Genomic DNA, 9,769 nt, shown 5'->3' with positions numbered 1-9,769 from the left:
ACCCAGGGCCTTGCGCTTGCTAGCTAGGCAAGCACTCTACCACTGACCAACTGAGCTAAATCCCCAACCCCAGTACTATGTTTCCGCCCCCCCCCCCCTTTGGTTTACATTCAATTCTCTCTCTCTCTCTCTCTCTCTCTCTCTCTCTCTCTCTCTCTCTCTCTCTCTCTCTGTGTGTGTGTGTGTGTGACAGGGGAGGGTCGGCCAGTTGTCCCTTCCATTATAAGCAAACTGAAGGTATCAATTGGTCAGCTGAATAGTTCTCTGCTTTCCATTGTTCTCACCATCTCTCCAGTCGTATTTTTTATAAATATTGAATATTAAATATATGTGGGGGGGGTGTGGCTGTGTGTGCATGAGTTCCTAGGTACGAACCTGAGGGAGGGAGGGAGGGAGGAGGGAAGGAAGGAAGGGAGGGAGGGAAGGAAGGTCGACCAGTCAGCCTCCTTTCTTTTTTTTTAAAGTTATTTCCTCTTCTTTTCCAGAATTATTTATTTTGTGTCTATGAGTACACTGTAACTATCTTCAGACACACCAGAAGAAGGCCTCATCCCATTACCGATGGTTGGGAGCCACCATGTGCTTGCTGGGGATTGAAAACTCAGGACCTCTGGAGGAGCGGCCAGGGCTCTTAACCGCTGAGACATCTCTCCAGCCCTCTTTTTCCAGTTTTAAATAAGCCTCGTTAGTTGAGCGATCTGGGGAGTTGCTTTTCTTTCCAATTTGTGTGTGTGGGGGGGGGGCAGCAATGGATCCAGTATCCAATTCCCCTTTCTCTCGATAACATCTTATTACAGTAAGATGGCTCGATTTCATTTGCAATTACTTTCTTATTCTAGACGAAGGTTGATGAATAAATCTTCTTGTCGCTCCATGAAGGAGGGAATAAAATAATATTTGGCTAGGTCTATATTCCTTCATTTTTATTTCTCTTTGTTTCTTGTCCTTTCTTTAAAAGAAAGAGGTCAACAAATCGGTGTGTACCACCACCACCACCACCACCACCACCACCACCACCACCACCACCACCACCACCACCACCACCACCACCGAGTTGTAGGGATCCATTATGGGCCCCTGTCTGTCTGCCTGTCTGATTCATTCGTGTTTATTTAAACGTCCTCCAATGATGGTTGTGCAGTGAAAGAAATGCGTGCCCGAGCTCGAGCTCGTGCGCAAACACACACACACACACACACACACACACACACACACCACACGGGGGGGGGGCAATGGGGGGTGAGGAGGAGGAGGAGGAGGAGGAGGAGGAGGAGGAGGAGGAGGAGGAAAGCTTGGGTTGGGTGGTTTGAGGATTTGAAGGTTTAGCCCTGCAATGTTCCTTACAACTTAAAAACTTTGTGACACACAAAGCGATATTCATTTTCTCCTTCTACTTTTCACTCTGTAGACCAAGATGGCAGACTATATCAGCCTTTGTGGAATGTGACCTTGTATTGCTTTGCCCTACTCTGCTCTGCTCTGCTCTGCTCTGCTCAACTTAACAGACGTGTTTTTGCTTTTGTTTATGATTTTTGCTTGCTTGCTCGCTCGCTCCCATGACTTGACTGTGGTTTCCCTTTCTATTACAGCACGGTGACCAGACTGCCTTGGGGTAATCAGAAAGGAGGCCAGAAGCAGTCTTTTTTCTGACGCACTGAGACTACATACCAGCCGATTTGGAGGAAAAGATATCCCTCTCTCCCTCCCTCCCTCCCTCCCTCCCTCCCTCCCTCCCTCCCTCCCTCCCTCCCTCCCTTCCTCCTTGACCCATTTTCCCTCTTTCCCGATACACTCAATAAATTTAAAGTAAATCAATGAATCAAGTCTCTAGTAATTTATTTGTTGGGATTTATTTGTTGGAAATTATCCCTCCACACCTTCGCCCCTCCCCCCACCACTCGAGGATGTCTCCCTGGGGGGGGGGCGGGGGGGTTGGGTGGACTCGTGTAGGCATACCTCTCCTCCCTTGGCTTTCCGGTCCACTTCGCTCCAGCATACCTAACTCTTTGGAAATGGTAATAGAGTTCATGACACACCCTCACAGAGAGAGGAAGAGTCCGATCGTTCACTGATTCGCTCTCAGCCAGCCTCGCCCTGACAGCTCAGGCATGTCTAAATCCGAATGTGGGCAATATTTACATGACTTGACTTGGTGCTTCTAACTTTTTCTCTCTCTTTTTTTTTTTCTTCTTTAGTATTTTTTTCTTTACCCTACAAACAGCACACTGCAGCTGTCTTCGGACACACAGCAGATCGATCCCATAACAGAGGGTTGTGAGCCACCATGGGAATAGAACTCAGGACCTCTGGAAGAACACATTCAGAACTCTTAACTGCTGACTCCATTATTTCCGATTAATGTTTAATGTTTATTTTATTTTATTTTATTTTATTTTCGGAGCTGGGGACCGAACCCAGGGCCTTGTGCTTCCTAGGCAAGCGCTCTACCACTGAGCTAAATCCCCAACCCCAATGTTTAATGTTTAAATAAATAAACCTTGTAAAGAAATTAAGCATCTTAAAACCATAGGCATGTGCATCCCCTCCTCATTCGTTCATTCCCTCGCTCATTCATTCAGACAGACAGACAGACAGACAGACAGACAGACAGCAACCAAAGTCTAGCCTTTAACAAAGCAAGAAAGCATACCCTGCGGGACGCACAGATGAATTCCTGAGGCTTACCCTGCAGAGCTTACATGAGGCTTAGTAAAGGACTGACCTGACAACAGCTACCTACATACGTTGAAAAGTCTACCTGGTATTGACGGATGATGACAAACTGTATGTGTGATACAAAACTGTATGTGTGGTTCCCCTTATAACTCATCTCGAAGAGCCCAGCTGTTGGGGCTCGTTCTTTTGGGGGGAAATGGAGGCTTTTCATCTTTCCCAAAGCTCCTCCTAGATCCTTTCTGTCCATCTGTCCATCCGTCCGTCCGTCCGTCTGTCCGTCCGTCCGTCCATCAAATTCTACCCTAGGCCTGCCCTTAGGTTGGTGGTCGTCCATTGAGTGCTAGTGACTTCTGACTTGTCTCTGTCTTCCCCTCTGAGAACTGTATTTAGATCTGATGCAGGCACGCAGGCAGGCAGGCAGGCAGGCAGGCAGGCAGGCAGGCAGGCAGGCAGGCCCTCCCTCGTTTTGAAACAGACAGACAGACAGACAGACAGACAGACCAAAGGGTCAATGACTGACTGCACTTAAAGGGGCTGTTGACTCCTCTTTGGAGTTACCGCTGTTTAAAACTTGCTTGATAAAATAAAGTCATCGAATCCAAACTACGCAAAGGGGACACTATAACAAATTACGACTGCTTGTGTATATAGAAAACAGGGTTTTTTCTTTCCCTTATTCCATTATGTATGTTTGCTTTTCTTCAAGAATAAAACCGGCTAGGTGGTGCCTCGGAGACTTTTTTTTTTTTCCCCCCAGGAGTCCCTTCGGGCCCTGCCAGCGGGAGCCTGGACCTCTGAGGCCAGAGAGGGTGTGCTGTATCCCCGGCTCGCTCCCTCCCTCCTGGGATCAATCTAAAAAATGGACAGTTTTGGACACAAGCTTAAGTAATGTTCAGCTCATTCATGCAAGAGAGATGTAGGAAGGACAACACCCCCACCCCCACCCCCACCCCTACCCCCACCCGACCAAATAATACCCTAACCAATAAAAACTAGCTCCTTACTCCTCCGCCTGAGGATTTCTGCGGTCTCATGGTTTGTTCTTGGTTGTTGTTGTTGTTGTTGTTGTTGTTGTTGTTGTTTTGTTTTGTTTTGTTTTGTTTTGTTTTGTTTTGTGTTTTTCAGACTTTAAGACAAATGTAGGGGTTGGGGATTTAGCTCAGTGGTAGACCGCTTGCCTAGGAAGCACAAGGCCCCGGGTTCGGTCCTCAGCTCCGAAGAAAAAGGAAGAAAAAAACAAAAACAATAAGACAAATGCTTGTTGTGATTCTCATTTCATTTCAAGGCTGCTATTCTCTAAATCAGAAGGACTCCCTTACAATTCTTCATGGGTAAACTTGCTTTACATCCCTGACATCAACAACAAAAAGAATTCAGAAAGTGGTGATGGACCAATCTGTTTGGGTGTTTCTTGCCTGCTTGACCTTGACTCGCACAAGAGAGCATAGAGAATAAAATAAAGTAGGTGGATGGAGAGATGGCACCGTCGTTAAGAGCACTGATTGCTCTTACAGCGGTCCTGAGTTCAATACCCAGCCAACACATGGCGGCTTGCAACCATCTGTAATTGTCAATCATGCCCTCTTCTGGGGTGTCTGAAGACACCTACAGGGTACTCGAATAGACATAAAACAAACAAACAAACAAACAAACAAACAAATCTTTAACAATTAAAAACAAAAAGAATAAAATAAAGCGAAGGACCCGCCTTGGAGACCTGCCCGGTATTGCTCCAGAGTCTACTTTTTAAAACACAGAGGTAGGGGTTGGGGTTTTAGCTCAGTGGTAGAGTCCTTGCCTAGCAAGCTCAAGGACCTGGGTTCAGTCCTCAGCTCTGGGAGAAGAAAAAAAATACACACACACACACACACACACACACACACACACACACACACACACAGAGAGAGAGAGAGAGAGAGAGAGAGAGAGAGAGAGAGAGAGAGAGAGTTTGACAGCAATAAAAAACAAAACAAAACCACTTTAAAATACAGAGATGTAAGGATACTCAGAGGGCTCAGAGGAAGCAACCAAGTGTTTGTTATATGGGTGCCAACAATATGGTTCATCTCTTCTTCTCTTCCACGTGGCATGGTGGCCAAGGTGGTGGGGAAACCACACAGTGAAAGGAATTGAACTACAGCACACAAGCAAGTCTCCCTCCCAGACATGAATAAAACTGAAATTAGGCTAAATGTACAATGAAAGGAAGCCAGGTGTTCGTGCATGTCTTTATTTCCATCATTCAAGAGGCAGAGGTGTTTAGAACTGTGTCTCTGTGAGATAGAGGAAGGCAGGCAGGCAGGCAGGCAGGCAGGCAGGCAGGCAGGCAGGCAGGCAGGCAGGCAGGCCTGATCTAGGTACTGATTTCCAGGTCTATGTGCAGACACCCCTGACTCAAATAAAGGAGTGAAAAGGAAAAAAAAATACAATTCACCTGGAAGGGTCAGCCAGCCATCAGATGCAGTGAACTAGAAAATTGGGATTCTCAACTGAGGCCTGTTCCCTCCCTCCCTCCCTCCCTCCCTCCCTCCCTCCCTCCCTCTCTCCCTTCCTTCCTTCCTTCCTTCCTTCCTTCCTTCCTTCCTTCCTTCCTGGCTTACAGACAGCCAGGTCCAAGCCCAAAAGAGTCCAGCAAGGAGCTTAGAGACTATGAGAGAGTGCACAGGTGTTCTAGGGAGGAATCAGCTCACCACCCAGCATCCCCATTTGGGTTCTTGTGCAATCGACACAGGGAGATTGACAATCTGGAATTTAGTGAGAAATCAAACAAGGGACACAGAATGCAAAATATTTATTTACACAGCAAGTGGGTCAGTTGGATTAGCAAGCTAGGACACCCACCCCCGACCCCATCCCAGCCCCCTACCACTGCCGGGTCTCCCTTCCTTGTTATCCCTTTCTCATGCCTCCCTCAATATGGGCACACAGGACCAGGAACATGTTTCTCTCAAAAACGCGTTTTCTGCTGTGAACTCAGTCTGGCAGAGAGTGAGTGGGTGAAGGATCCCTAAAGACCAGAGGGTTTATTAGAGGAAGGCTACCTCACAGTGTTCTTCACACCAGGAACAACAACAACAACAACAACAACAACAACAACAACAACAACAGCAACAGCAACAGCAACAGCAACAGCAACAGCAACAGCAACAGCAACAATGAATCAACAAATGGTGGACAGGAGATGAGCAGGGATGCTGGGGGGATGGGAGGGAGGGTAGGGCTGGTGAATCTGCACCTCCCTGAAGGTCTGCCTGTGAAATACTGGTTGATATATGCCTAGTTGAGGACAATATTCCCCTCTCCTGTGGTTTTCAATGGGACATGACTTCATTGCCAGAGACTATGGAATTGTTTCCATTTTCCCCTTCAAGAACTGTGTTTAGATCTGTTACAGACAGGCTCTGGGTTTTGAAACAAACAAACAAACAAACACACACACACACACACACACACACACACACACACACACACACAACGAGAGAGAGAGAGAGAGAGAGAGAGAGAGAGAGAGAGAGAGAGAGAATAGAGAAAAACAGAGACAGACACAAGAGAATTTGATCTCTCTCTCTCTCTCTCTCTCTCTCTCTCTCTCTCTCTCTCTCTCTTTCTCTCCCCCTCCCCCCTCCCCTAGTTTCTCAGACTGGGTTTCTCTGTATTCGTCTGTAGGGCGGGAAGGACTGAAACTCTCAGATTCACCTTTCTCTGCCTCCCTAGTGCTGCTTTGATGGTAGTTTGGGGAGATTGGGATAGGAAGTAAAAAAGCTTGAGTGCTGATATCAAAGCCTCCCCTCCCCCCCACATGCATGCATGCATACACACACACACACACACACACACACACACACACACACACACACACACACACACACCCCTACCTGTCTCCTTCACACAGTTATTAAAAACTTTTTAACTGTGATTTAGAAAGTGTCTAGGGCTGGAGAGATGGCTCAGCGGTTAAGAGCACCCGATTACTCTTCCAGAGGTCCTGAGTTCAATTCCCAGCAACCACATGGTGGCTCACAACCATCTGTAAAGAGATCCGAAGCCCTCTTCTGGTGTATCTGAAGACAGCTACAGTGTACTTATATATAATAAATGAATAAATCTTTAAAAAAAAAAAAAAAGTGTCTAGATCATAGCTTCAGAGTCAGCACATCCTCTCCATACAGAAGACACTGACTGACTGACTGACTGACGGACGGACGGACGGACGGACGGACGGACGGACACACACACACACACACACACACACACACACACACACACACACACAAATACATATTTATATATTTAAAATGATGCTTAAAAAAAACCCGTCTTCCTGTATAACGGAGGTTTAAAGGGAATCTGGCTGACAGCACGTTTTTGTGGTGTTTTAATTCCTTTTTTTTTTTTTTAACCAAATAGGAGGGAGATCTGTTGTCCCTTTTATTAAAAGCCAAAGTATTAAGTGGCGAGCCGATGTTTCAACTTTCACCATTCTGTTCCTTTCACCAAAAAGAGGGGGTTCTTTGGCTTTTCCTTTCCTTTTTGAAACAAAACCAGTTGGCCTAGCTTCCCTGTTCCTTTTCCCTCTTCCACGGTATGCTCGATGAAATAAAGTAAACAAATGAAGTTTCTAGTTATGTATTTGTTTGGGAGACCCGAACTATCTCTCAAGAGAGAGTTGCGGGTGTTGGGGATTTAGCTCAGTGGTAGAGCGCTTGCCTAGCAAGCGCAAGGCCCTGGGTTCGGTCCCCAGCTACGGAAAAAAAAAAAAAAAAAAGAAAAAAAAAAAAAAGAAAGAAAGAAAGAAAGAAAGAAAGAAAAGAAAAAAAGAAAAGGAAAAAAAAAAGAGCGAGTTGCATCTCCCCGCCGCCCCCCCACACACAAGGCCTCCTCCCTGTATGTGGGGGGAGGGGGAGGGGTGGACAGGAGCTAGCTGAGAGGGGGTGGGGTGGGGCGGGGCTGGAGAATATGCAGGTCCCTGAAGGTCAGTCGGGGAAATACTGCTGCTGCCCTAGCACGCTTCAGTGCCTCTTTAGAGTTTAGAGTTTTCTAAAGTTTTCTGCCTGAAATCAGCGAGTGATGATTTCACTGTGAAATGATGTCTGATCATCGCTCTCGCTGTCCTGTCAGGGCTCCGGCTCCTGGCAAATGTCTGACTGAAGGAAACCTTAGTTAGACTCACACCCAGCTGTTTGGAAATGGTAATGGAGTTGATAGCACACCCTGGGGGAAAGAGGCAGACTCCCTTTTTGCTCACTCTCAATTCCCAGCCTCGCCCTGCCAGCTCGGGGATTTCTAAGTAAGGGTGAATCTGGACCATATATGTACAGGGTTTGGCGTTTCTGATTCATGTTTAATGTTTAGTTAAATAAAGCTTGTCAAGGGCTGGAGAGATGGCTCCGAGGTTAAGAGCACTCACCGCTCTGCTCTTCCAGAGGTCCTGAGTTCGATTCCACAGAAACCACATGGTGGCTCACAACCCTCTGCAAAGGGATATCCCATGCACTCTACTGCCCTGTGTATATGAAAAGGGCTTTAGTGTACTCAATGTAAGTGAAAATAAATAAGTAAACCTTTAAAAGAATGAAACGAAATGAAGCTTGCAAAGAAATTGAGCATCTTAAAATGCCAGGCACGTTTATCCGCTCCTTTTTTTTTATTTCGTGTGTGGATCACATAACCACAGAGGTGGTTCCCCTTTCCTTAACCTCGACAGCCCAACTGGGACAGAAGTGCAAACTATCATCTACCTATCTGGGAGTGGAGTGGTTGGATACAGGGAGATGGAGCATTTGCAGTTAGTAAAGTTCTGATGTCGGTTTTTATTTCCTTTCATTTTTGGATAGATATCGGGAGCCTTTTTTTTTTTTAAGTACAAATTTTGTTTTCTGTGCAACATTCTGATCATAGTTTCCCATCGCAAAGCTCTTTCCAGATCCTTCCTCCCCATCCACCACCCCGTACTAACCCAGGCCTGCCCTTAGATGTGGTTGATGCATACCCAGGTGAGTCTCCATTGGAGAAAGGACGATATTCCCATCTCCTATGACTGTCAATGGCCGATGACCTAAATGCCAGTGACTTCGGACTTGACTCCATTTTCCCCTCTGAGAACTGGGTTTGGATCTGTTGAATGCAGGCAGGCCCTCGGTTTTGAAACAAACAAACAAACAAACAAACAAACACACCAAAAAATATTTAAAGCAGGCAACAACTGCCTGCACGCCAAGAGACTGTTGACTCCTCTTTGGAGATAGTACGATGTGAAACTTGCTTAATAAAGTAGAGTCCACACAACACAAAGGGAACACTTTAACAAATTATGAAGGAGAGAGGGGGGGGGGTATGTTTATCTACCTCCTCTTGTTTCTCAGACTAGAGATTTCATCTTCCTCTGTCTCTCGAGTGCTGGTGGCTTTGCTGCTGGTTTGGGGGGGGGGATTGGGATAGGGATAGGAAGAGAAAAGGCTTGAGTGCTGATTTTAAAGCTCTCTCTCTCTCTAAAGCTCTCTCTCTCTAAAGCTCTCTCTCTCTCTCTCCCCCCCTCCTTCTCTCTCTCTTTACACACACACACACACACACACACACACACACACACACACACACACACACACACACTGGAGAGGAAGACAGGAAGACCTATCTAGATGCAACGTGAAGAAGGCCTATGTCAGATGAGTTAATGGCTAGGGAACTGTTAGCTGGCTAGTCTGCCATTTTGTTGCAGTTGCTAGTATTATAAGGACACTTTCTCATTGGTTGTTTCTGCTGTTGCTGCCAGAATTCATTACATATTCTGTTAGGCTCTTCTGTGTGATAACACACTCAGAAACCGAACACTGTTGAAGTCAGTCTAACTGCTTTCTTTGTTGTCTAGTTACCCGCAATAATCTTGGACCTGAACTGAACACCCAGCAGCACTTCCCGCACCCACCCATGTATAAGCTTTTATAACCTGGACCACCAACACTAGAGCGACAGGGCAGACAGAGACTATTTGGAACCGGACTTCCATTTTGAGTTTTTGTTTGTGTTCTTGTTTTTTTCTCCTGTCCTGTCCTGTCCTGTCCTGTCCTGTCCTGTCCTATCCTGTCCTCTCTGTCTG

Source organism: Rattus norvegicus, unplaced genomic scaffold (genome assembly GCF_021556685.1).
Source record: "Rattus norvegicus strain SHRSP/BbbUtx unplaced genomic scaffold, alternate assembly SHRSP_T2T unassigned-0000160, whole genome shotgun sequence".
Lineage (NCBI taxonomy): Eukaryota > Metazoa > Chordata > Mammalia > Rodentia > Muridae > Rattus > Rattus norvegicus.
Note: the sequence above shows the minus strand (reverse complement) of the source record.